The sequence below is a fragment of the Chiloscyllium punctatum genome, chromosome 18 (assembly GCF_047496795.1).
Source record: "Chiloscyllium punctatum isolate Juve2018m chromosome 18, sChiPun1.3, whole genome shotgun sequence".
NCBI lineage: Eukaryota > Metazoa > Chordata > Chondrichthyes > Orectolobiformes > Hemiscylliidae > Chiloscyllium > Chiloscyllium punctatum.
Window position 1 is genome coordinate 21,666,421 of NC_092756.1, and position 27,898 is coordinate 21,694,318.

General features: G+C 45.0%; 7 non-coding genes across 7 annotated transcripts; all 7 read left to right on the forward strand.

Moving 5' to 3' along the window:
- Window positions 1-4,268: 4,268 nt before the first annotated feature.
- trnav-uac (transfer RNA valine (anticodon UAC)) lies at window positions 4,269-4,341 on the forward strand. Its single transcript has one exon. It is a non-coding gene; the product is annotated as a tRNA-Val (tRNA).
- Window positions 4,342-7,209: 2,868 nt separating this feature from the next.
- Window positions 7,210-7,282, forward strand: trnav-uac (transfer RNA valine (anticodon UAC)). Its single transcript has one exon. It is a non-coding gene; the product is annotated as a tRNA-Val (tRNA).
- A 5,810-nt stretch (window positions 7,283-13,092) lies between these two features.
- trnav-uac (transfer RNA valine (anticodon UAC)) lies at window positions 13,093-13,165 on the forward strand. Its single transcript has one exon. It is a non-coding gene; the product is annotated as a tRNA-Val (tRNA).
- Window positions 13,166-16,032: 2,867 nt separating this feature from the next.
- trnav-uac (transfer RNA valine (anticodon UAC)) lies at window positions 16,033-16,105 on the forward strand. Its single transcript has one exon. It is a non-coding gene; the product is annotated as a tRNA-Val (tRNA).
- A 2,868-nt stretch (window positions 16,106-18,973) lies between these two features.
- trnav-uac (transfer RNA valine (anticodon UAC)) lies at window positions 18,974-19,046 on the forward strand. Its single transcript has one exon. It is a non-coding gene; the product is annotated as a tRNA-Val (tRNA).
- Window positions 19,047-21,916: 2,870 nt separating this feature from the next.
- trnaa-ugc (transfer RNA alanine (anticodon UGC)) lies at window positions 21,917-21,989 on the forward strand. The gene has a single exon. It is a non-coding gene; the product is annotated as a tRNA-Ala (tRNA).
- A 2,862-nt stretch (window positions 21,990-24,851) lies between these two features.
- On the forward strand, window positions 24,852-24,924 carry trnav-uac (transfer RNA valine (anticodon UAC)). Its single transcript has one exon. It is a non-coding gene; the product is annotated as a tRNA-Val (tRNA).
- Window positions 24,925-27,898: the final 2,974 nt, after the last annotated feature.

Sequence of the window (27,898 nt, forward strand, 5' to 3'; positions counted from 1 at the left end):
GAGAAATTGATATTGGAGACGGGCACATCCCAGCAGCTGTGCGAGTCGGAGAGGGATCATTCAAACCTTTTCACGTCAGTTTGAATCTGTTGTTATGCAGGAACACAATTGGAAGTGCAAGAAAATGGACACGCGGACGTGCTGGTAGTATGGCCGAGCGGTCTAAGGCACTGGATTAAGGCTCCAGTCTCGACAGAGGCGTGGGTTCGAATCCCCCCGCTGCCATTTCTGCTGAACAGCTCCAACGGAACAGCTGGTTTAAATGCTACTTCAATCCCTGCCTCATTTCTGTTTAAAACAGAAGTAAAATGAGTTTGCTTCCCGGCGAATTGACTGCGGTGTGGAAAAGTGCCGAATTTTCCAAAGTGTCTGTGCTGTCGTGATCGTGTTCGCTTCCCGCATGGAAAATCGCCAGCAGCTCTACTGTTGCTTTCTGTTCCAGGCAAGTTGAGCTTTTACTGGAACCGAATGGAGACTGTTATTTCATCGTTGTTGCGAAACAGAGTCCTACGGTGACTCGACTCGTCGTTATTTGGTTTTCTGGCCAATGAGAAAATCGTTCCAATGTATTTCGATGTCATATGTTATTGAATTTCTCCCACTTCAGTCATTTCCGTCCTGGAGACATCGGAAGGGAAAGGTAATCTAATCGAGACTGTGATTGGTGAAATTCACTTTTTATGGCCCATTCTTATTATGTTCTTTCTTTGTCTCTTTGCAGCATTGTCTGGGAAGTGGTGGTGCACTCAGGCTCCAGTATGTTTGAAAGAGTAGTTTGGAATTGCCCTGTTGTTCGTTGTGTGATTACTTTATGGCTCATGCCCCCGGACTGTCTCACATTTAGCATTCATGCTCGCTGTGTCTGAAAATGCATTTGGTTTTCCAGTTTTGTTTGTGTTCCGTGTTAAATGCTTTCTGTTTTGCGATTCGCTCAATACATTACGAATTAACAGGGTTTCTGAGGTAACTTCCAGCTGAGAATCTGGGAAACCTTCACGGAGTATGGTCAGTCGGAGCAAAAGTAAGGAAGTCGTTCGTTTCTGCAGTGTTTCACAATGCTACCTTTCCCGTGAGCAGTCGAACAGACTAAATGATTTTGCCACAGACTGCGACGGTAAGCTCCGCAAAAACGTAATTCTTTAAAGCAGGTGTAAGCAACACAACGTTATTGGGGTACACCGCGTGGAAACAGACACTTCGGTGTATCTCGTCCATGCTCACCACATCGCTAAAATTAAACAAGTCCCATTAAACAACGAGCTAACGGAAACAGAAAGGTGAAAGGTAGAATGGCTTCAACTTTCAGTGCTGGATGCCACTGAGCTGCAGCGAGGGCGACCGAGGCTTGTTTCTGTAGTGTCGTGGTCATCACGTTCGCCTTACACGCGAAAGGTCCTCAGTTCGAAACTGGGCAGAAACTGCTTTACTCTTCAACTGCAGCCTTTGACATCGACAAGAACGTAGCTTTCTTGCTTGCTTTCCCATGTGCAAACCTGCCTTCGAGTTTGCTTGAACATATCTTCTCTCGTAGTGCAATGCAATGCAATTCCATTTAATTACTGTGCAAAGCATTGTAAAGTTTTTCTCCAACCTGTTTCCTATCATATGCCATTCTGTTTGAGAGTGTAGTTACCCCCTTCTGATCCTTCCACGAAAAGCATTACCGCATTCGCATTCCTTGCGCAGGCGGCCCGGTTCAAAGACAGGGAAGAAGCTGATGTGCTGGTGTCACAGTGCACCACGGATTCCTCAACTAGTCTGTCTGTCAAATGTATCCCAAAGTCGTCTCTGAAAGACCTCATTTGGAAGGTGTCTGTCGTTATTCAGCGTGCGAGAATTGGCACCAGAGGTCCTGAATCATGTTTTGGAGCAGATCGCACGTTAGTGGCTCATTCAATCAGCAACAGCAATGAAAGAAATTACACTCTCAGAGGAACCTCTGGACCTGTGCTTTCATAGCGTCGCTAGTATTAAGGTGCGCCCCGAGATCGAAGCCACGTTGGAACTGAAACGGAGGAATCGACAGAGAGGCGACAGAATGACATCGCATCCATTTGGTTTTCTTTAAATCACTGACGAGCAGGAAAATGGAAACGGGGAGGGCGAGTGGGGAAGTGAGGCAGTTGCAGCTCTGGAGAACGTCCTTCTTTGTGATTCACTCAGCAACCAGAGACGTGACGGTGACTCAGGCGTGAGAGCTCTTCACATCGTGAACAAAAAGCAATCAAGGGCAGTTAGCACCTCTTCCGGAGTGGGGGTGGGGTGAGGTAATTACCTTTTGACTTCTGTTACTATGTTCAGAAACTGCCTTTTGGATTGAGGTGAACAGAAACTGCATTTCTAAAAAGCACCATGGAACTTGTTAAACTTTATTGAGTCGCGCTTTTTCATCGATTCACACACAGGTTTCCAACTCTTTTGGTATCGATGAGGCTCATGTCCAGGTGTGATAATCTCTGCAGCAAATTGCACGGTTAAGGTAAAAGGCAAGGAAAGTGACATCTCGAACCGGCCCCGAGGTCAGACCTTCCTCACAATGTAATCTGTCGTTCTCGGATTGTAATGCTACCTCCGGTTTTAGGGTGGAACATTCTTTGGGAACCTTATTCTGCAAAACAGACACAGTGACTGAAACAATGCTGCACGGTATGATTTGGGACACGGCCTGCTCAGCTTTGTGAATTTTCCCTGTAGTCCGGTGTGTTTCATGTTCCGTGTAAACGTGAAAGTTGTCCTGTTTCGAGCAATGGGTGAAATCATTTAGCAAAGCAAGAATCGAAATTGCAGTAATGTCAAGTAGCTCATGGTAATTTGACCCAATCATAACCGATCATATATTCTCACGCACTCACAGATACATTTGTAGCTGAATCCAGTCTGAGAAGATAGACTCAGTTTACCAGTGATTTTTGTCTGGTTTGATGGGCTATCGTTAACTGCTGAGAAATTGATATTGGAGACGGGCACATCCCAGCAGCTGTGCGAGTCGGAGAGGGATCATTCAAACCTTTTCACGTCAGTTTGAATCTGTTGTTATGCAGGAACACAATTGGAAGTGCAAGAAAATGGACACGCGGACGTGCTGGTAGTATGGCCGAGCGGTCTAAGGCACTGGATTAAGGCTCCAGTCTCGACAGAGGCGTGGGTTCGAATCCCCCCGCTGCCATTTCTGCTGAACAGCTCCAACGGAACAGCTGGTTTAAATGCTACTTCAATCCCTGCCTCATTTCTGTTTAAAACAGAAGTAAAATGAGTTTGCTTCCCGGCGAATTGACTGCGGTGTGGAAAAGTGCCGAATTTTCCAAAGTGTCTGTGCTGTCGTGATCGTGTTCGCTTCCCGCATGGAAAATCGCCAGCAGCTCTACTGTTGCTTTCTGTTCCAGGCAAGTTGAGCTTTTACTGGAACCGAATGGAGACTGTTATTTCATCGTTGTTGCGAAACAGAGTCCTACGGTGACTCGACTCGTCGTTATTTGGTTTTCTGGCCAATGAGAAAATCGTTCCAATGTATTTCGATGTCATATGTTATTGAATTTCTCCCACTTCAGTCATTTCCGTCCTGGAGACATCGGAAGGGAAAGGTAATCTAATCGAGACTGTGATTGGTGAAATTCACTTTTTATGGCCCATTCTTATTATGTTCTTTCTTTGTCTCTTTGCAGCATTGTCTGGGAAGTGGTGGTGCACTCAGGCTCCAGTATGTTTGAAAGAGTAGTTTGGAATTGCCCTGTTGTTCGTTGTGTGATTACTTTATGGCTCATGCCCCCGGACTGTCTCACATTTAGCATTCATGCTCGCTGTGTCTGAAAATGCATTTGGTTTTCCAGTTTTGTTTGTGTTCCGTGTTAAATGCTTTCTGTTTTGCGATTCGCTCAATACATTACGAATTAACAGGGTTTCTGAGGTAACTTCCAGCTGAGAATCTGGGAAACCTTCACGGAGTATGGTCAGTCGGAGCAAAAGTAAGGAAGTCGTTCGTTTCTGCAGTGTTTCACAATGCTACCTTTCCCGTGAGCAGTCGAACAGACTAAATGATTTTGCCACAGACTGCGACGGTAAGCTCCGCAAAAACGTAATTCTTTAAAGCAGGTGTAAGCAACACAACGTTATTGGGGTACACCGCGTATCTCGTCCATGCTCACCACATCGCTAAAATTAAACAAGTCCCATTAAACAACGAGCTAACGGAAACAGAAAGGTGAAAGGTAGAATGGCTTCAACTTTCAGTGCTGGATGCCACTGAGCTGCAGCGAGGGCGACCGAGGCTTGTTTCTGTAGTGTAGTGGTCATCACGTTCGCCTTACACGCGAAAGGTCCTCAGTTCGAAACTGGGCAGAAACTGCTTTACTCTTCAACTGCAGCCTTTGACATCGACAAGAACGTAGCTTTCTTGCTTGCTTTCCCATGTGCAAACCTGCCTTCGAGTTTGCTTGAACAAATCTTCTCTCGTAGTGCAATGCAATGCAATTCCATTTAATTACTGTGCAAAGCATTGTAAAGTTTTTCTCCAACCTGTTTCCTATCATATGCCATTCTGTTTGAGAGTGTAGTTACCCCCTTCTGATCCTTCCACGAAAAGCATTACCGCATTCGCATTCCTTGCGCAGGCGGCCCGGTTCAAAGACAGGGAAGAAGCTGATGTGCTGGTGTCACAGTGCACCACGGATTCCTCAACTAGTCTGTCTGTCAAATGTATCCCAAAGTCGTCTCTGAAAGACCTCATTTGGAAGGTGTCTGTCGTTATTCAGCGTGCGAGAATTGGCACCAGAGGTCCTGAATCATGTTTTGGAGCAGATCGCACGTTAGTGGCTCATTCAATCAGCAACAGCAATGAAAGAAATTACACTCTCAGAGGAACCTCTGGACCTGTGCTTTCATAGCGTCGCTAGTATTAAGGTGCGCCCCGAGATCTAAGCCACGTTGGAACTGAAACGGAGGAATCGACAGAGAGGCGACAGAATGACATCGCATCCATTTGGTTTTCTTTAAATCACTGACGAGCAGGAAAATGGAAACGGGGAGGGCGAGTGGGGAAGTGAGGCAGTTGCAGCTCTGGAGAACGTCCTTCTTTGTGATTCACTCAGCAACCAGAGACGTGACGGTGACTCAGGCGTGAGAGCTCTTCACATCGTGAACAAAAAGCAATCAAGGGCAGTTAGCACCTCTTCCGGAGTGGGGGTGGGGTGAGGTAATTACCTTTTGACTTCTGTTACTATGTTCAGAAACTGCCTTTTGGATTGAGGTGAACAGAAACTGCATTTCTAAAAAGCACCATGGAACTTGTTAAACTTTATTGAGTCGCGCTTTTTCATCGATTCACACACAGGTTTCCAACTCTTTTGGTATCGATGAGGCTCATGTCCAGGTGTGATAATCTCTGCAGCAAATTGCACGGTTAAGGTAAAAGGCAAGGAAAGTGACATCTCGAACCGGCCCCGAGGTCAGACCTTCCTCACAATGTAATCTGTCGTTCTCGGATTGTAATGCTACCTCCGGTTTTAGGGTGGAACATTCTTTGGGAACCTTATTCTGCAAAACAGACACAGTGACTGAAACAATGCTGCACGGTATGATTTGGGACACGGCCTGCTCAGCTTTGTGAATTTTCCCTGTAGTCCGGTGTGTTTCATGTTCCGTGTAAACGTGAAAGTTGTCCTGTTTCGAGCAATGGGTGAAATCATTTAGCAAAGCAAGAATCGAAATTGCAGTAATGTCAAGTAGCTCATGGTAATTTGACCCAATCATAACCGATCATATATTCTCACGCACTCACAGATACATTTGTAGCTGAATCCAGTCTGAGAAGATAGACTCAGTTTACCAGTGATTTTTGTCTGGTTTGATGGGCTATCGTTAACTGCTGAGAAATTGATATTGGAGACGGGCACATCCCAGCAGCTGTGCGAGTCGGAGAGGGATCATTCAAACCTTTTCACGTCAGTTTGAATCTGTTGTTATGCAGGAACACAATTGGAAGTGCAAGAAAATGGACTCGCGGACGTGCTGGTAGTATGGCCGAGCGGTCTAAGGCACTGGATTAAGGCTCCAGTCTCGACAGGGGCGTGGGTTCGAATCCCCCCGCTGCCATTTCTGCTGAACAGCTCCAACGAAACAGCTGGTTTAAATGCTGCTTCAATCCCTGCCTCATTTCTGTTTAAAACAGAAGTAAAATGAGTTTGCTTCCCGGCGAATTGACTGCGGTGTGGAAAAGTGCCGAATTTTCCAAAGTGTCTGTGCTGTCGTGATCGTGTTCGCTTCCCGCATGGAAAATCGCCAGCAGCTCTACTGTTGCTTTCTGTTCCAGGCAAGTTGAGCTTTTACTGGAACCGAATGGAGACTGTTATTTCATCGTTGTTGCGAAACAGAGTCCTACGGTGACTCGACTCGTCGTTATTTGGTTTTCTGGCCAATGAGAAAATCGTTCCAATGTATTTCGATGTCATATGTTATTGAATTTCTCCCACTTCAGTCATTTCCGTCCTGGAGACATCGGAAGGGAAAGGTAATCTAATCGAGACTGTGATTGGTGAAATTCACTTTTTATGGCCCATTCTTATTATGTTCTTTCTTTGTCTCTTTGCAGCATTGTCTGGGAAGTGGTGGTGCACTCAGGCTCCAGTATGTTTGAAAGAGTAGTTTGGAATTGCCCTGTTGTTCGTTGTGTGATTACTTTATGGCTCATGCCCCCAGACTGTCTCACATTTAGCATTCATGCTCGCTGTGTCTGAAAATGCATTTGGTTTTCCAGTTTTGTTTGTGTTCCGTGTTAAATGCTTTCTGTTTTGCGATTCGCTCAATACATTACGAATTAACAGGGTTTCTGAGGTAACTTCCAGCTGAGAATCTGGGAAACCTTCACGGAGTATGGTCAGTCGGAGCAAAAGTAAGGAAGTCGTTCGTTTCTGCAGTGTTTCACAATGCTACCTTTCCCGTGAGCAGTCGAACAGACTAAATGATTTTGCCACAGACTGCGACGGTAAGCTCTGCAAAAACGTAATTCTTTAAAGCAGGTGTAAGCAACACAACGTTATTGGGGTACACCGCGTGGAAACAGATACTTCGGTGTATCTCGTCCATGCTCACCACATCGCTAAAATTAAACAAGTCCCATTAAACAACGAGCTGACGGAAACAGAAAGGTGAAAGGTAGAATGGCTTCAACTTTCAGTGCTGGATGCCACTGAGCTGCAGCGAGGGCGACCGAGGCTTGTTTCTGTAGTGTAGTGGTCATCACGTTCGCCTTACACGCGAAAGGTCCTCAGTTCGAAACTGGGCAGAAACTGCTTTACTCTTCAACTGCAGCCTTTGACATCGACAAGAACGTAGCTTTCTTGCTTGCTTTCCCATGTGCAAACCTGCCTTCGAGTTTGCTTGAACCAATCTTCTCTCGAAGTGCAATGCAATGCAATTCCATTTAATTACTGTGCAAAGCATTGTAAAGTTTTTCTCCAACCTGTTTCCTATCATATGCCATTCTGTTTGAGAGTGTAGTTACCCCCTTCTGATCCTTCCACGAAAAGCATTACCGCATTCGCATTCCTTGCGCAGGCGGCCCGGTTCAAAGACAGGGAAGAAGCTGATGTGCTGGTGTCACAGTGCACCACGGATTCCTCAACTAGTCTGTCTGTCAAATGTATCCCAAAGTCGTCTCTGAAAGACCTCATTTGGAAGGTGTCTGTCGTTATTCAACGTGCGAGAATTGGCACCAGAGGTCCTGAATCATGTTTTGGAGCAGATCGCACGTTAGTGGCTCATTCAATCAGCAACAGCAATGAAAGAAATTACACTCTCAGAGGAACCTCTGGACCTGTGCTTTCATAGCGTCGCTAGTATTAAGGTGCGCCCCGAGATCTAAGCCACGTTGGAACTGAAACGGAGGAATCGACAGAGAGGCGACAGAATGACATCGCATCCATTTGGTTTTCTTTAAATCACTGACGAGCAGGAAAATGGAAACGGGGAGGGCGAGTGGGGAAGTGAGGCAGTTGCAGCTCTGGAGAACGTCCTTCTTTGTGATTCACTCAGCAACCAGAGACGTGACGGTGACTCAGGCGTGAGAGCTCTTCACATCGGGAACAAAAAGCAATCAAGGGCAGTTAGCACCTCTTCCGGAGTGGGGGTGGGGTGAGGTAATTACCTTTTGACTTCTGTTACTATGTTCAGAAACTGCCTTTTGGATTGAGGTGAACAGAAACTGCATTTCTAAAAAGCACCATGGAACTTGTTAAACTTTATTGAGTCGCGCTTTTTCATCGATTCACACACAGGTTTCCAACTCTTTTGGTATCGATGAGGCTCATGTCCAGGTGTGATAATCTCTGCAGCAAATTGCACGGTTAAGGTAAAAGGCAAGGAAAGTGACATCTCGAACCGGCCCCGAGGTCAGACCTTCCTCACAATGTAATCTGTCGTTCTCGGATTGTAATGCTACCTCCGGTTTTAGGGTGGAACATTCTTTGGGAACCTTATTCTGCAAAACAGACACAGTGACTGAAACAATGCTGCACGGTATGATTTGGGACACGGCCTGCTCAGCTTTGTGAATTTTCCCTGTAGTCCGGTGTGTTTCATGTTCCGTGTAAACGTGAAAGTTGTCCTGTTTCGAGCAATGGGTGAAATCATTTAGCAAAGCAAGAATCGAAATTGCAGTAATGTCAAGTAGCTCATGGTAATTTGACCCAATCATAACCGATCATATATTCTCACGCACTCACAGATACATTTGTAGCTGAATCCAGTCTGAGAAGATAGACTCAGTTTACCAGTGATTTTTGTCTTGTTTGATGGGCTATCGTTAACTGCTGAGAAATTGATATTGGAGACGGGCACATCCCAGCAGCTGTGCGAGTCGGAGAGGGATCATTCAAACCTTTTCACGTCAGTCTGAATCTGTTGTTATGCAGGAACACAATTGGAAGTACAAGAAAATGGACTCGCGGACGTGCTGGTAGTGTGGCCGAGCGGTCTAAGGCACTGGATTAAGGCTCCAGTCTCGACAGAGGCGTGGCTTCGAATCCCACCGCTGCCATTTCTGCTGAACAGCTCCAACGGAACAGCTGGTTTAAATGCTGCTTCAATCCCTGCCTCATTTCTGTTTAAAACAGAAGTAAAATGAGTTTGCTTCCCGGCGAATTGACTGCGGTGTGGAAAAGTGCCGAATTTTCCAAAGTGTCTGTGCTGTCGTGATCGTGTTCGCTTCCCGCATGGAAAATCGCCAGCAGCTCTACTGTTGCTTTCTGTTCCAGGCAAGTTGAGCTTTTACTGGAACCGAATGGAGACTGTTATTTCATCGTTGTTGCGAAACAGAGTCCTACGGTGACTCGACTTCGTCGTTATTTGGTTTTCTGGCCAATGAGAAAATCGTTCCAATGTATTTCGATGTCATATGTTATTGAATTTCTCCCACTTCAGTCATTTCCGTCCTGGAGACATCGGAAGGGAAAGGTAATCTAATCGAGACTGTGATTGGTGAAATTCACTTTTTATGGCCCATTCTTATTATGTTCTTTCTTTGTCTCTTTGCAGCATTGTCTGGGAAGTGGTGGTGCACTCAGGCTCCAGTATGTTTGAAAGAGTAGTTTGGAATTGCCCTGTTGTTCGTTGTGTGATTACTTTATGGCTCATGCCCCCGGACTGTCTCACATTTAGCATTCATGCTCGCTGTGTCTGAAAATGCATTTGGTTTTCCAGTTTTGTTTGTGTTCCGTGTTAAATGCTTTCTGTTTTGCGATTCGCTCAATACATTACGAATTAACAGGGTTTCTGAGGTAACTTCCAGCTGAGAATCTGGGAAACCTTCACGGAGTATGGTCAGTCGGAGCAAAAGTAAGGAAGTCGTTCGTTTCTGCAGTGTTTCACAATGCTACCTTTCCCGTGAGCAGTCGAACAGACTAAATGATTTTGCCACAGACTGCGACGGTAAGCTCCGCAAAAACGTAATTCTTTAAAGCAGGTGTAAGCAACACAACGTTATTGGGGTACACCGCGTGGAAACAGACACTTCGGTGTATCTCGTCCATGCTCACCACATCGCTAAAATTGAACAAGTCCCATTAAACAACGAGCTAACGGAAACAGAAAGGTGAAAGGTAGAATGGCTTCAACTTTCAGTGCTGGATGCCACTGAGCTGCAGCGAGGGCGACCGAGGCTTGTTTCTGTAGTGTCGTGGTCATCACGTTCGCCTTACACGCGAAAAGTCCTCAGTTCGAAACTGGGCAGAAACTGCTTTACTCTTCAACTGCAGCCTTTGACATCGACAAGAACGTAGCTTTCTTGCTTGCTTTCCCATGTGCAAACCTGCCTTCGAGTTTGCTTGAACAAATCTTCTCTCGTAGTGCAATGCAATGCAATTCCATTTAATTACTGTGCAAAGCATTGTAAAGTTTTTCTCCAACCTGTTTCCTATCATATGCCATTCTGTTTGAGAGTGTAGTTACCCCCTTCTGATCCTTCCACGAAAAGCATTACCGCATTCGCATTCCTTGCGCAGGCGGCCCGGTTCAAAGACAGGGAAGAAGCTGATGTGCTGGTGTCACAGTGCACCACGGATTCCTCAACTAGTCTGTCTGTCAAATGTATCCCAAAGTCGTCTCTGAAAGACCTCATTTGGAAGGTGTCTGTCGTTATTCAGCGTGCGAGAATTGGCACCAGAGGTCCTGAATCATGTTTTGGAGCAGATCGCACGTTAGTGGCTCATTCAATCAGCAACAGCAATGAAAGAAATTCCACTCTCAGAGGAACCTCTGGACCTGTGCTTTCATAGCGTCGCTAGTATTAAGGTGCGCCCCGAGATCTAAGCCACGTTGGAACTGAAACGGAGGAATCGACAGAGAGGCGACAGAATGACATCGCATCCATTTGGTTTTCTTTAAATCACTGACGAGCAGGAAAATGGAAACGGGGAGGGCGAGTGGGGAAGTGAGGCAGTTGCAGCTCTGGAGAACGTCCTTCTTTGTGATTCACTCAGCAACCAGAGACGTGACGGTGACTCAGGCGTGAGAGCTCTTCACATCGTGAACAAAAAGCAATCAAGGGCAGTTAGCACCTCTTCCGGAGTGGGGGTGGGGTGAGGTAATTACCTTTTGACTTCTGTTACTATGTTCAGAAACTGCCTTTTGGATTGAGGTGAACAGAAACTGCATTTCTAAAAAGCACCATGGAACTTGTTAAATTTTATTGAGTCGCGCTTTTTCATCGATTCACACACAGGTTTCCAACTCTTTTGGTATCGATGAGGCTCATGTCCAGGTGTGATAATCTCTGCAGCAAATTGCACGGTTAAGGTAAAAGGCAAGGAAAGTGACATCTCGAACCGGCCCCGAGGTCAGACCTTCCTCACAATGTAATCTGTCGTTCTCGGATTGTAATGCTACCTCCGGTTTTAGGGTGGAACATTCTTTGGGAACCTTATTCTGCAAAACAGACACAGTGACTGAAACAATGCTGCACGGTATGATTTGGGACACGGCCTGCTCAGCTTTGTGAATTTTCCCTGTAGTCCGGTGTGTTTCATGTTCCGTGTAAACGTGAAAGTTGTCCTGTTTCGAGCAATGGGTGAAATCATTTAGCAAAGCAAGAATCGAAATTGCAGTAATGTCAAGTAGCTCATGGTAATTTGACCCAATCATAACCGATCATATATTCTCACGCACTCACAGATACATTTGTAGCTGAATCCAGTCTGAGAAGATAGACTCAGTTTACCAGTGATTTTTGTCTTGTTTGATGGGCTATCGTTAACTGCTGAGAAATTGATATTGGAGACGGGCACATCCCAGCAGCTGTGCGAGTCGGAGAGGGATCATTCAAACCTTTTCACGTCAGTTTGAATCTGTTGTTATGGAGGAACACAATTGGAAGTGCAAGAAAATGGACTCGCGGACGTGCTGGTAGTGTGGCCGAGCGGTCTAAGGCGCTGGAGTAAGGCTCCAGTCTCGATAGAGGCGTGGCTTCGAATCCCCACGCTGCCATTTCTGCTGAACAGCTCCAACGGAACAGCTGGTTTAAATGCTGCTTCAATCCCTGCCTCATTTCTGTTTAAAACAGAAGTAAAATGAGTTTGCTTCCCGGCGAATTGACTGCGGTGTGGAAAAGTGCCGAATTTTCCAAAGTGTCTGTGCTGTCGTGATCGTGTTCGCTTCCCGCATGGAAAATCGCCAGCAGCTCTACTGTTGCTTTCTGTTCCAGGCAAGTTGAGCTTTTACTGGAACCGAATGGAGACTGTTATTTCATCGTTGTTGCGAAACAGAGTCCTACGGTGACTCGACTCGTCGTTATTTGGTTTTCTGGCCAATGAGAAAATCGTTCCAATGTATTTCGATGTCATATGTTATTGAATTTCTCCCACTTCAGTCATTTCCGTCCTGGAGACATCGGAAGGGAAAGGTAATCTAATCGAGACTGTGATTGGTGAAATTCACTTTTTATGGCCCATTCTTATTATGTTCTTTCTTTGTCTCTTTGCAGCATTGTCTGGGAAGTGGTGGTGCACTCAGGCTCCAGTATGTTTGAAAGAGTAGTTTGGAATTGCCCTGTTGTTCGTTGTGTGATTACTTTATGGCTCATGCCCCCGGACTGTCTCACATTTATCATTCATGCTCGCTGTGTCTGAAAATGCATTTGGTTTTCCAGTTTTGTTTGTGTTCCGTGTTAAATGCTTTCTGTTTTGCGATTCGCTCAATACATTACGAATTAACAGGGTTTCTGAGGTAACTTCCAGCTGAGAATCTGGGAAACCTTCACGGAGTATGGTCAGTCGGAGCAAAAGTAAGGAAGTCGTTCGTTTCTGCAGTGTTTCACAATGCTACCTTTCCCGTGAGCAGTCGAACAGACTAAATGATTTTGCCACAGACTGCGACGGTAAGCTCCGCAAAAACGTAATTCTTTAAAGCAGGTGTAAGCAACACAACGTTATTGGGGTACACCGCGTGGAAACAGATACTTCGGTGTATCTCGTCCATGCTCACCACATCGCTAAAATTAAACAAGTCCCATTAAACAACGAGCTAACGGAAACAGAAAGGTGAAAGGTAGAATGGCTTCAACTTTCAGTGCTGGATGCCACTGAGCTGCAGCGAGGGCGACCGAGGCTTGTTTCTGTAGTGTAGTGGTCATCACGTTCGCCTTACACGCGAAAGGTCCTCAGTTCGAAACTGGGCAGAAACTGCTTTACTCTTCAACTGCAGCCTTTGACATCGACAAGAACGTAGCTTTCTTGCTTGCTTTCCCATGTGCAAACCTGCCTTCGAGTTTGCTTGAACCAATCTTCTCTCGTAGTGCAATGCAATGCAATTCCATTTAATTACTGTGCAAAGCATTGTAAAGTTTTTCTCCAACCTGTTTCCTATCATATGCCATTCTGTTTGAGAGTATAGTTACCCCCTTCTGATCCTTCCACGAAAAGCATTACCGCATTCGCATTCCTTGCGCAGGCGGCCCGGTTCAAAGACAGGGAAGAAGCTGATGTGCTGGTGTCACAGTGCACCACGGATTCCTCAACTAGTCTGTCTGTCAAATGTATCCCAAAGTCGTCTCTGAAAGACCTCATTTGGAAGGTGTCTGTCGTTATTCAACGTGCGAGAATTGGCACCAGAGGTCCTGAATCATGTTTTGGAGCAGATCGCACGTTAGTGGCTCATTCAATCAGCAACAGCAATGAAAGAAATTACACTCTCAGAGGAACCTCTGGACCTGTGCTTTCATAGCGTCGCTAGTATTAAGGTGCGCCCCGAGATCTAAGCCACGTTGGAACTGAAACGGAGGAATCGACAGAGAGGCGACAGAATGACATCGCATCCATTTGGTTTTCTTTAAATCACTGACGAGCAGGAAATGGAAACGGGGAGGGCGAGTGGGGAAGTGAGGCAGTTGCAGCTCTGGAGAACGTCCTTCTTTGTGATTCACTCAGCAACCAGAGACGTGACGGTGACTCAGGCGTGAGAGCTCTTCACATCGTGAACAAAAAGCAATCAAGGGCAGTTAGCACCTCTTCCGGAGTGGGGGTGGGGTGAGGTAATTACCTTTTGACTTCTGTTACTATGTTCAGAAACTGCCTTTTGGATTGAGGTGAACAGAAACTGCATTTCTAAAAAGCACCATGGAACTTGTTAAACTTTATTGAGTCGCGCTTTTTCATCGATTCACACACAGGTTTCCAACTCTTTTGGTATCGATGAGGCTCATGTCCAGGTGTGATAATCTCTGCAGCAAATTGCACGGTTAAGGTAAAAGGCAAGGAAAGTGACATCTCGAACCGGCCCCGAGGTCAGACCTTCCTCACAATGTAATCTGTCGTTCTCGGATTGTAATGCTACCTCCGGTTTTAGGGTGGAACATTCTTTGGGAACCTTATTCTGCAAAACAGACACAGTGACTGAAACAATGCTGCACGGTATGATTTGGGACACGGCCTGCTCAGCTTTGTGCATTTTCCCTGTAGTCCGGTGTGTTTCATGTTCCGTGTAAACGTGAAAGTTGTCCTGTTTCGAGCAATGGGTGAAATCATTTAGCAAAGCAAGAATCGAAATTGCAGTAATGTCAAGTAGCTCATGGTAATTTGACCCAATCATAACCGATCATATATTCTCACGCACTCACAGATACATTTGTAGCTGAATCCAGTCTGAGAAGATAGACTCAGTTTACCAGTGATTTTTGTCTGGTTTGATGGGCTATCGTTAACTGCTGAGAAATTGATATTGGAGACGGGCACATCCCAGCAGCTGTGCGAGTCGGAGAGGGATCATTCAAACCTTTTCACGTCAGTTTGAATCTGTTGTTATGCAGGAACACAATTGGAAGTGCAAGAAAATGGACTCGCGGACGTGCTGGTAGTGTGGCCGAGCGGTCTAAGGCACTGGATTAAGGCTCCAGTCTCGACAGAGGCGTGGCTTCGAATCCCACCGCTGCCATTTCTGCTGAACAGCTCCAACGGAACAGCTGGTTTAAATGCTGCTTCAATTCCTGCCTCATTTCTGTTTAAAACAGAAGTAAAATGAGTTTGCTTCCCGGCGAATTGACTGCGGTGTGGAAAAGTGCCGAATTTTCCAAAGTGTCTGTGCTGTCGTGATCGTGTTCGCTTCCCGCATGGAAAATCGCCAGCAGCTCTACTGTTGCTTTCTGTTCCAGGCAAGTTGAGCTTTTACTGGAACCGAATGGAGACTGTTATTTCATCGTTGTTGCGAAACAGAGTCCTACGGTGACTCGACTCGTCGTTATTTGGTTTTCTGGCCAATGAGAAAATCGTTCCAATGTATTTCGATGTCATATGTTATTGAATTTCTCCCACTTCAGTCATTTCCGTCCTGGAGACATCGGAAGGGAAAGGTAATCTAATCGAGACTGTGATTGGTGAAATTCACTTTTTATGGCCCATTCTTATTATGTTCTTTCTTTGTCTCTTTGCAGCATTGTCTGGGAAGTGGTGGTGCACTCAGGCTCCAGTATGTTTGAAAGAGTAGTTTGGAATTGCCCTGTTGTTCGTTGTGTGATTACTTTATGGCTCATGCCCCCGGACTGTCTCACATTTAGCATTCATGCTCGCTGTGTCTGAAAATGCATTTGGTTTTCCAGTTTTGTTTGTGTTCCGTGTTAAATGCTTTCTGTTTTGCGATTCGCTCAATACATTACGAATTAACAGGGTTTCTGAGGTAACTTCCAGCTGAGAATCTGGGAAACCTTCACGGAGTATGGTCAGTCGGAGCAAAAGTAAGGAAGTCGTTCGTTTCTGCAGTGTTTCACAATGCTACCTTTCCCGTGAGCAGTCAAACAGACTAAATGATTTTGCCACAGACTGCGACGGTAAGCTCCGCAAAAACGTAATTCTTTAAAGCAGGTGTAAGCAACACAACGTTATTGGGGTACACCGCGTGGAAACAGATACTTCGGTCTATCTCGTCCATGCTCACCACATCGCTAAAATTAAACAAGTCCCATTAAACAACGAGCTAACGGAAACAGAAAGGTGAAAGGTAGAATGGCTTCAACTTTCAGTGCTGGATGCCACTGAGCTGCAGCGAGGGCGACCGAGGCTTGTTTCTGTAGTGTAGTGGTTATCACGTTCGCCTTACACGCGAAAGGTCCTCAGTTCGAAACTGGGCAGAAACTGCTTTACTCTTCAACTGCAGCCTTTGACATCGACAAGAACGTAGCTTTCTTGCTTGCTTTCCCATGTGCAAACCTGCCTTCGAGTTTGCTTGAACAAATCTTCTCTCGTAGTGCAATGCAATGCAATTCCATTTAATTACTGTGCAAAGCATTGTAAAGTTTTTCTCCAACCTGTTTCCTATCATATGCCATTCTGTTTGAGAGTGTAGTTACCCCCTTCTGATCCTTCCACGAAAAGCATTACCGCATTCGCATTCCTTGCGCAGGCGGCCCGGTTCAAAGACAGGGAAGAAGCTGATGTGCTGGTGTCACAGTGCACCACGGATTCCTCAACTAGTCTGTCTGTCAAATGTATCCCAAAGTCGTCTCTGAAAGACCTCATTTGGAAGGTGTCTGTCGTTATTCAGCGTGCGAGAATTGGCACCAGAGGTCCTGAATCATGTTTTGGAGCAGATCGCACGTTAGTGGCTCATTCAATCAGCAACAGCAATGAAAGAAATTCCACTCTCAGAGGAACCTCTGGACCTGTGCTTTCATAGCGTCGCTAGTATTAAGGTGCGCCCCGAGATCTAAGCCACGTTGGAACTGAAACGGAGGAATCGACAGAGAGGCGACAGAATGACATCGCATCCATTTGGTTTTCTTTAAATCACTGACGAGCAGGAAAATGGAAACGGGGAGGGCGAGTGGGGAAGTGAGGCAGTTGCAGCTCTGGAGAACGTCCTTCTTTGTGATTCACTCAGCAACCAGAGACGTGACGGTGACTCAGGCGTGAGAGCTCTTCACATCGTGAACAAAAAGCAATCAAGGGCAGTTAGCACCTCTTCCGGAGTGGGGGTGGGGTGAGGTAATTACCTTTTGACTTCTGTTACTATGTTCAGAAACTGCCTTTTGGATTGAGGTGAACAGAAACTGCATTTCTAAAAAGCACCATGGAACTTGTTAAACTTTATTGAGTCGCGCTTTTTCATCGATTCACACACAGGTTTCCAACTCTTTTGGTATCGATGAGGCTCATGTCCAGGTGTGATAATCTCTGCAGCAAATTGCACGGTTAAGGTAAAAGGCAAGGAAAGTGACATCTCGAACCGGCCCCGAGGTCAGACCTTCCTCACAATGTAATCTGTCGTTCTCGGATTGTAATGCTACCTCCGGTTTTAGGGTGGAACATTCTTTGGGAACCTTATTCTGCAAAACAGACACAGTGACTGAAACAATGCTGCACGGTATGATTTGGGACACGGCCTGCTCAGCTTTGTGAATTTTCCCTGTAGTCCGGTGTGTTTCATGTTCCGTGTAAACGTGAAAGTTGTCCTGTTTCGAGCAATGGGTGAAATCATTTAGCAAAGCAAGAATCGAAATTGCAGTAATGTCAAGTAGCTCATGGTAATTTGACCCAATCATAACCGATCATATATTCTCACGCACTCACAGATACATTTGTAGCTGAATCCAGTCTGAGAAGATAGACTCAGTTTACCAGTGATTTTTGTCTGGTTTGATGGGCTATCGTTAACTGCTGAGAAATTGATATTGGAGACGGGCACATCCCAGCAGCTGTGCGAGTCGGAGAGGGATCATTCAAACCTTTTCACGTCAGTTTGAATCTGTTGTTATGCAGGAACACAATTGGAAGTGCAAGAAAATGGACTCGCGGACGTGCTGGTAGTGTGGCCGAGCGGTCTAAGGCACTGGAGTAAGGCTCCAGTCTCGACAGAGGCGTGGCTTCGAATCCCCCCGCTGCCATTTCTGCTGAACAGCTCCAACGGAACAGCTGGTTTAAATGCTGCTTCAATCCCTGCCTCATTTCTGTTTAAAACAGAAGTAAAATGAGTTTGCTTCCCGGCGAATTGACTGCGGTGTGGAAAAGTGCCGAATTTTCCAAAGTGTCTGTGCTGTCGTGATCGTGTTCGCTTCCCGCATGGAAAATCGCCAGCAGCTCTACTGTTGCTTTCTGTTCCAGGCAAGTTGAGCTTTTACTGGAACCGAATGGAGACTGTTATTTCATCGTTGTTGCGAAACAGAGTCCTACGGTGACTCGACTCGTCGTTATTTGGTTTTCTGGCCAATGAGAAAATCGTTCCAATGTATTTCGATGTCATATGTTATTGAATTTCTCCCACTTCAGTCATTTCCGTCCTGGAGACATCGGAAGGGAAAGGTAATCTAATCGAGACTGTGATTGGTGAAATTCACTTTTTATGGCCCATTCTTATTATGTTCTTTCTTTGTCTCTTTGCAGCATTGTCTGGGAAGTGGTGGTGCACTCAGGCTCCAGTATGTTTGAAAGAGTAGTTTGGAATTGCCCTGTTGTTCGTTGTGTGATTACTTTATGGCTCATGCCCCCGGACTGTCTCACATTTAGCATTCATGCTCGCTGTGTCTGAAAATGCATTTGGTTTTCCAGTTTTGTTTGTGTTCCGTGTTAAATGCTTTCTGTTTTGCGATTCGCTCAATACATTACGAATTAACAGGGTTTCTGAGGTAACTTCCAGCTGAGAATCTGGGAAACCTTCACGGAGTATGGTCAGTCGGAGCAAAAGTAAGGAAGTCGTTCGTTTCTGCAGTGTTTCACAATGCTACCTTTCCCGTGAGCAGTCGAACAGACTAAATGATTTTGCCACAGACTGCGACGGTAAGCTCCGCAAAAACGTAATTCTTTAAAGCAGGTGTAAGCAACACAACGTTATTGGGGTACACCGCGTGGAAACAGATACTTCGGTGTATCTCGTCCATGCTCACCACATCGCTAAAATTAAACAAGTCCCATTAAACAACGAGCTAACGGAAACAGAAAGGTGAAAGGTAGAATGGCTTCAACTTTCAGTGCTGGATGCCACTGAGCTGCAGCGAGGGCGACCGAGGCTTGTTTCTGTAGTGTAGTGGTCATCACGTTCGCCTTACACGCGAAAGGTCCTCAGTTCGAAACTGGGCAGAAACTGCTTTACTCTTCAACTGCAGCCTTTGACATCGACAAGAACGTAGCTTTCTTGCTTGCTTTCCCATGTGCAAACCTGCCTTCGAGTTTGCTTGAACCAATCTTCTCTCGTAGTGCAATGCAATGCAATTCCATTTAATTACTGTGCAAAGCATTGTAAAGTTTTTCTCCAACCTGTTTCCTATCATATGCCATTCTGTTTGAGAGTATAGTTACCCCCTTCTGATCCTTCCACGAAAAGCATTACCGCATTCGCATTCCTTGCGCAGGCGGCCCGGTTCAAAGACAGGGAAGAAGCTGATGTGCTGGTGTCACAGTGCACCACGGATTCCTCAACTAGTCTGTCTGTCAAATGTATCCCAAAGTCGTCTCTGAAAGACCTCATTTGGAAGGTGTCTGTCGTTATTCAACGTGCGAGAATTGGCACCAGAGGTCCTGAATCATGTTTTGGAGCAATTCGCACGTTAGTGGCTCATTCAATCAGCAACAGCAATGAAAGAAATTCCACTCTCAGAGGAACCTCTGGACCTGTGCTTTCATAGCGTCGCTAGTATTAAGGTGCGCCCCGAGCTCTAAGCCACGTTGGAACTGAAACGGAGGAATCGACAGAGAGGCGACAGAATGACATCGCATCCATTTGGTTTTCTTTAAATCACTGACGAGCAGGAAAATGGAAACGGGGAGGGCGAGTGGGGAAGTGAGGCAGTTGCAGCTCTGGAGAACGTCCTTCTTTGTGATTCACTCAGCAACCAGAGACGTGATGGTGACTCAGGCGTGAGAGCTCTTCACATCGTGAACAAAAAGCAATCAAGGGCAGTTAGCACCTCTTCCGGAATGGGGGTGGGGTGAGGTAATTACCTTTTGACTTCTGTTACTATGTTCAGAAACTGCCTTTTGGATTGAGGTGAACAGAAACTGCATTTCTAAAAAGCACCATGGAACTTGTTAAATTTTATTGAGTCGCTTTTTTTCATCGATTCACACACAGGTTTCCAACTCTTTTGGTATCGATGAGGCTCATGTCCAGGTGTGATAATCTCTGCAGCAAATTGCACGGTTAAGGTAAAAAGCAAGGAAAGTGACATCTCGAACCGGCCCCGAGGTCAGACCTTCCTCACAATGTAATCTGTCGTTCTCGGATTGTAATGCTACCTCCGGTTTTAGGGTAGAACATTCTTTGGGAACCTTATTCTGCAAAACAGACACAGTGACTGAAACTATGCTGCACGGTATGATTTGGGACACGGCCTGCTCAGCTTTGTGAATTTTCCCTGTAGTCCGGTGTGTTTCATGTTCCGTGTAAACGTGAAAGTTGTCCTGTTTCGAGCAATGGGTGAAATCATTTAGCAAAGCAAGAATCGAAATTGCAGTAATGTCAAGTAGCTCATGGTAATTTGACCCAATCATAACCGATCATATATTCTCACGCACTCACAGATACATTTGTAGCTGAATCCAGTCTGAGAAGATAGACTCAGTTTACCAGTGATTTTTGTCTGGATTGATGGGCTATCGTTAACTGCTGAGAAATTGATATTGTAGACGGGCACATCCCAGCAGCTGTGCGAGTCGGAGAGGGATCATTCAACCCTTTTCACGTCAGTTTGAATCTGTTGTTATGCAGGAACACAATTAGAAGTGCAAGAAAATGGCGTCGTGGACGTGCTGGTAGTGTGGCCGAGTGGTATACGGCGCTGGGTTAAGGCTCCTGTCTCGACAGAGGCGTGGGTTCGAATCCCACCGCTGCCATTTCTACGGAACAGCGGGTTTAAATGCTGCTTCAATCCCTGCCTCATTTCTGTTTAAAACAGAAGAAAAATGTGTTTGCTTCTCGGGGAATTGACTGCGGTGTGGAAAAGTGCCGAATTTTCCAAAGTGTCTGTGCTGTCGTGATCGTGTTCGCTTCCTGCACGGAAAATCGCCAGCAGCTCTACTGTTGCTTTCTGTTCCAGGCAAGTTGAGCTTTTACTGGAACCGAATGGAGACTGTTATTTCATCGTTGTTGTGAAACAGAGTCCTACGGTGACTCGACTCGTCGTTATTTGGTTTTCTGGCCAATGAGAAAATCGTTCCAATGTATTTCGATGTCATATGTTATTGAATTTCTCCCACTTCAGTCATTTCCGTCCTGGAGTCATCGGAAGGGAAAGGTAATCTAATCGAGACTGTGATTGGTGAAATTCACTTTTTATGGCCCATTCTTATTATGTTCTTTCTTTGTCTCTTTGCAGCATTGTCTGGGAAGTGGTGGTGCACTCAGGCTCCAGTATGTTTGAAAGAGTAGTTTGGAATTGCCCTGTTCTTAGTTGTGTGATTACTTTATGGCTCATGCCCCCGGACTGTCTCACATTTAGCATTCATGCTCGCTGTGTCTGAAAATGCATTTGGTTTTCCAGTTTTGTTTGTGTTCCGTGTTAAGTGCTTTCTGTTTTGCGATTCGCTCAATACATTACGAATTAACAGGGTTTCCGAGGTAACTTCCAGCTGCAAAAATCCTCAACTGAGAATCTGGGAAACTTTCACGGAGTATGGTCAGTCGGAGCAAAAGTAAGGAAGTCGTTCGTTTCTGCAGTGTTTCACAATGCTACCTTTCCCGTGAGCAGTCGAACAGACTAAATGATTTTGCCACAGACTGCGACGGTAAGCTCCGCAAAAACGTAATTCTTGAAAGCAGGTGTAAGCAACACAACGTTATTGGGGTATACCGCGTGGAAACAGACACTTCGGTTTATCTCGTCCATGCTCACCACATCGCCAAAATTAAACAAGTCCCATTAAACAACGAGCTAACGGAAACAGAAAGGTGAAAGGTGGAATGACTTCAATTTTCAGTGCTGGATGCCACTGAGCTGCAGCGGGGGCGACCGAGGCTTGTTTCTGTAGTGTAGTGGTCATCACGTTCGCCTTGCACGCGAAAAGTTCTCAGTTCGAAACTGGGCAGGAACTGCTTTGCTCTTCAACTGCAGCCTTTGTCATCGACAAGAACGGAGCTTTCTTTCTTGCTTGCTTTCCCATGTGCAAACCTGCCTTCGAGTTTGCTTGAACAAATCTTCTCTCGTAGTGCAATGCAATGCAATGCAATTCCATTTAATTACTGTGCAAAGCATTGTAAAGTTTTTCTCCAACCTGTTTCCTATCATATGCCATTCTGTTTGAGAGTGTAGTTACCCCCTTCTGATCCTTCCACGAAAAGCATTACCGCATTCGCATTCCTTGCGCAGGCGGCCCGGTTCAAAGACAGGGAAGAAGCTGATGTGCTGGTGTCACAGCGCACCACGGATTCCTCAACTAGACTGTCTATCAAATGTATCCCAAAGTCGTATCTGAAAGACCTCATTTGGAAGGTGTCTGTCGTTATTCAACGCGCGAGAATTGGCACCAGAGGTCCTGAATCATGTTTTGGAGCAGTTCGCACGTTAGTGGCTCATTCAATCAGCAACAGCAATGAAAGAAATTCCACTCTCAGAGGAACCTCTGGACCTGTGCTTTCATAGCGTCGCTAGTATTAAGGTGCGCCCCGAGATCTAAGCCACGTTGGAACTGAAACGGAGGAATCGACAGAGAGGCTCCAGAATGACATCGCATCCATTTGGTTTTCTTTAAATCACTGACGAGCAGGAAAATGGAAACGGGGAGGGCGAGTGGGGAAGTGAGGCAGTTGCAGCTCTGGAGAACGTCCTTCTTTGTGATTCACTCAGCAACCAGAGACGTGACGGTGACTCAGGCGTGAGAGCTCTTCACATCGTGAACAAAAAGCAATCAAGGGCAGTTAGCACCTCTTCCGGAGTGGGGGTGGGGTGAGGTAATTACCTTTTGACTTCTGTTACTATGTTCAGAAACTGCCTTTTGGATTGAGGTGAACAGAAACTGCATTTCTAAAAAGCACCATGGAACTTGTTAAACTTTATTGAGTCGCTTTTTTTCATCGATTCACACACAGGTTTCCAACTCTTTTGGTATCGATGAGGCTCATGTCCAGGTGTGATAATCTCTGCAGCAAATTGCACGGTTAAGGTAAAAAGCAAGGAAAGTGACATCTCGAACCGGCCCCGAGGTCAGACCTTCCTCACAATGTAATCTGTCGTTCTCGGATTGTAATGCTACCTCCGGTTTTAGGGTGGAACATTCTTTGGGAACCTTATTCTGCAAAACAGACACAGTGACTGAAACTATGCTGCACGGTATGATTTGGGACACGGCCTGCTCAGCTTTGTGCATTTTCCCTGTAGTCCGGTGTGTTTCATGTTCCGTGTAAACGTGAAAGTTGTCCTGTTTCGAGCAATGGGTGAAATCATTTAGCAAAGCAAGAATCGAAATTGCAGTAATGTCAAGTAGCTCATGGTAATTTGACCCAATCATAACCGATCATATATTCTCACGCACTCACAGATACATTTGTAGCTGAATCCAGTCTGAGAAGATAGACTCAGTTTACCAGTGATTTTTGTCTGGATTGATGGGCTATCGTTAACTGCTGAGAAATTGATATTGTAGACGGGCACATCCCAGCAGCTGTGCGAGTCGGAGAGGGATCATTCAACCCTTTTCACGTCAGTTTGAATCTGTTGTTATGCAGGAACACAATTAGAAGTGCAAGAAAATGGCGTCGTGGACGTGCTGGTAGTGTGGCCGAGTGGTATACGGCGCTGGGTTAAGGCTCCTGTCTCGACAGAGGCGTGGGTTCGAATCCCACCGCTGCCATTTCTGCGGAACAGCTGTTTTAAATGCTGCTTCAATCCCTGCCTTATTTCTGTTTAAAACAGAAGAAAAATGAGTTTGCTTCCCGGGGAATGGACTGCGGTGTGGAAAAGTGTCGAATTTTCCAAAGTGTCTGTGCTGTCGTGATCGTGTTCGCTTCCCGCACGGAAAGTCGCCAGCAGCTCTACTGTTGCTTTCTGTTCCAGGCAAGTTGAGCTTTTACTGGAACCGAATGGAGACTGTTATTTCATCGTTGTTGTGAAACAGAGTCCTACGGTGACTCGACTCGTCGTTATTTGGTTTTCTGGCCAATGAGAAAATCGTTCCAATGTATTTCGATGTCATATGTTATTGAATTTCTCCCACTTCAGTCATTTCCGTCCTGGAGTCATCGGAAGGGAAAGGGAATCTAATCGAGACTGTGATTGGTGAAATTCACTTTTTATGGCCCATTCTTATTATGTTCTTTCTTTGTCTCTTTGCAGCATTGTCTGGGAAGTGGTGGTGCACTCAGGCTCCAGTATGTTTGAAAGAGTAGTTTGGAATTGCCCTGTTCTTAGTTGTGTGATTACTTTATGGCTCATGCCCCCGGACTGTCTCACATTTAGCATTCATGCTCGCTGTGTCTGAAAATGCATTTGGTTTTCCAGTTTTGTTTGTGTTCCGTGTTAAGTGCTTTCTGTTTTGCGATTCGCTCAATACATTACGAATTAACAGGGTTTCTGAGGTAACTTCCAGCTGAGAATCTGGGAAACTTTCACGGAGTATGGTCAGTCGGAGCAAAAGTCATGAATCGTTCGTTTCTGCAGTGTTTCACAATGCTCCCTTTCCCGTGAGCAGTCGAACAGACTAAATGATTTTGCCACAGGCTGCGACGGTAAGCTCCGCAAAAACGTAATTCTTTAAAGCAGGTGTAAGCAACACAACGTTATTGGGGTACACCGCGTGGAAACATCCACTTCGGTGTATCTCGTCCACGCTCACCACATCGCCAAAATTAAACAAGTCCCATGAAACAACGAGCTAACGGAAACAGAAAGGTGAAAGTTAGAATGGCTTCAACTTTCAGTGCTGGATGCCACTGAGCTGCGGCGGCGGCGACCGACGCTTGTTTCTGTAGTGTAGTGGTCATCACGTTCGCCTTACACGCGAAAGGTCCCCAGTTCGAAACTGGGTAGAAACTGCTTTGCTCTTCAACTGCAGCCTTTGACATCGACATGAACGGAGCTTTCTTGCTTGCTTTCCCATGTGCAAACCTGCCTTCGAGTTTGCTTGAACAAATCTTCTCTCGTAGTGCAATGCAATGCCGTTCCATTTAATTACTATGCAAACATTGTAAAGTTTTTCTCCAACCTGGTTCTGATCATATGCCATTCTGTTTGCGAGTGTAGTTACCGCCTTCTGATCCTTCCACGAAAAGCATTACCGCATTCGCATTCCTTGCGCAGGCGGCCCGGTTCAAAGACAGGGAAGAAGCTGATGTGCTGGTGTCACAGTGCACCACGGATTCCTCAACTAGTCTGTCTGTCAAATGTATCCCAAAGTCGTCTCTGAAAGACCTCATTTGGAAGGTGTCTGTCGTTATTCAACGTGCGAGAATTGGCACCAGAGGTCCTGAATCATGTTTTGGAGCAGTTCGCACGTTCGTGGCTCATTCAATCAGCAACAGCAATGAAAGAAATTACACTCTCAGAGGAACCTCTGGACCTGTGCTTTCATAGCGTCGCTAGTATTAAGGTGCGCCCCGAGATCTAAGCCACGTTGGAACTGAAACGGAGGAATCGACAGAGAGGCGACAGAATGACATCGCATCCATTTGGTTTTCTTTAAATCACTGACGAGCAGGAAAATGGAAACGGGGAGGGCGAGTGGGGAAGTGAGGCAGTTGCAGCTCTGGAGAACGTCCTTCTTTGTGATTCACTCAGCAACCAGAGACGTGACGGTGACTCAGGCGTGAGAGCTCTTCACATCGTGAACAAAAAGCAATCAAGGTCAGTTAGCACCTCTTCCGGAGTGGGGGTGGGGTGAGGTAATTACCTTTTGACTTCTGTTACTATGTTCAGAAACTGCCTTTTGGATTGAGGTGAACAGAAACTGCATTTCTAAAAAGCACCATGGAACTTGTTAAACTTTATTGAGTCGCGCTTTTTCATCGATTCACACACAGGTTTCCAACTCTTTTGGTATCGATGAGGCTCATGTCCAGGTGTGATAATCTCTGCAGCAAATTGCACGGTTAAGGTAAAAAGCAAGGAAAGTGACATCTCGAACCGGCCCCGAGGTCAGACCTTCCTCACAATGTAATCTGTCCTTATCGGATTGCAATACTACCTCCGGTTTTAGGGTGGAACATACTTTGGGAACCTTATTCTGCAAAACAGACACAGTGACTGAAACTATGCTGCACGGTATGAATCATGTTTTGGAGCAGTTTGCACGTTAGTGGCTTCTTCAGAATCAAACCAATGTTCCTGGCGCTGTGAGGCAGCATTGCTAACCACTGAGGTACCATGTAATCTTATGCAATAAGTAAAATCAGTGGACGATACGAAAAAAACAAGTTTCAAATGAACACTCTCCGACATTGTCAAAGAATGTCAATCTCACATTCAATACGAATCGGTGTATTGAAAACAAAAAAAAGTCCCTGAAATTCATGAATTAACAATAATTATAAATTTAATTTCATCAAAGGTTTTAACAATATTTAGACGAATTGCAATTTTTACTGACAAATGTAAGTAATTAGCTGACTAATGAATAATTGGAAGTGGCATATATTTACTTCATGCCGAAGAAAGCGACTTGTTTTTCCCCTTGTTACACAGCCGAATAACAGTGTGTGTCTCTGTGTGTGTGTGTGTGTGTGTGTGTGTTCGAAATGTTTGAATCAAGCTCTTTCTAACAACATAAATGATGACTTACGATCACATCGCCTTGTGACCTTTAAAACCACAACATTCTCAAATATTTTCCAGGAATTTACAACCAGAAGAACTAGTTAATTTCTTTTCATAGGAACCCAAAGAGAATAAGTTGCGGACACTGTGAATTAGTGAGTCAATGCAAGAATTCAACTGAAGACAACATCCCTTCTTTCCAAAATGTTCAAAATTTTTAAAAATCATAATTTATTGCCATTGTTGACTGAAAGATTAGAGATGCTAATTCTTTTTCATTTGATTTTGTTGCATGAAACATCCGTCAGTCGAATCATGATTACAAACACAATAAATGTGAGCATTGAAGTCAAATATAATTAATTGAATTCAACTATGTTTCAACAGGTAAAATAAAAATTGATATTTACAATGATTGAGAGATTGTGCACTGCAATATCTTTACAGTGGTTAATATACTGTTCCGTAAATCCACATTTGCGCAATCTACTGGATTGAATAATTATTATTTTTATTCTAAATCAGCAACAATTGTATTATCAAAGTCTGTCAATGCATTCAAGAATAATGAAAAATCTCTTTTTGCAAGTGATAGAGCAATGTCTGGAAATGAACTGGAATTAATTCAGTGAAAAGTAATTACATTTTCCTGAATTTTAAAGCTGACATTACCGTGATCATTCAAATGAGCAAACATCAGATATTTGCAATGACTGGATGGGAATTCATTGGTTCCTTTGTGGGGTAGGTGACCTGATAAATAAAGGCATTTTCATACTGTACTATTAGTACTCAGAAATAATGGATTAAATGAAAATGTGAATCTCACTATACTTGTTCAGAAGACTTTTTTTATAAATAATTGTGCCATTATTATAATGGCAATGACTTGATAATGAATGTTCTTTTGAAGAATTAAAATGATTCAATATTTCAAAAGCACTTTGCTTTGATGTTGATTGGATATTTATTAAGATCAATAAACTGAGGAATAAAACATTGTACCTAGCTTTATGGATTTAAGAAAAATGAGCCATTCAGTGATTATTGAGCGAAATTCTTCTTTTTTAAAGTAAAAAATGTATGTAATACAAGAATTGCGAATTTCCATACACCGGATTCCTTGTAGAGATATGTTACATCAATTTATATGATCACTATCTGTGATCATATAAATTGATGTAACACTGTGTGTGCTCATCTCCCCTTGCTGTGTGAGTGCATGACCCCCTTGCTGTGTTTGCATGTGTCCCTCCA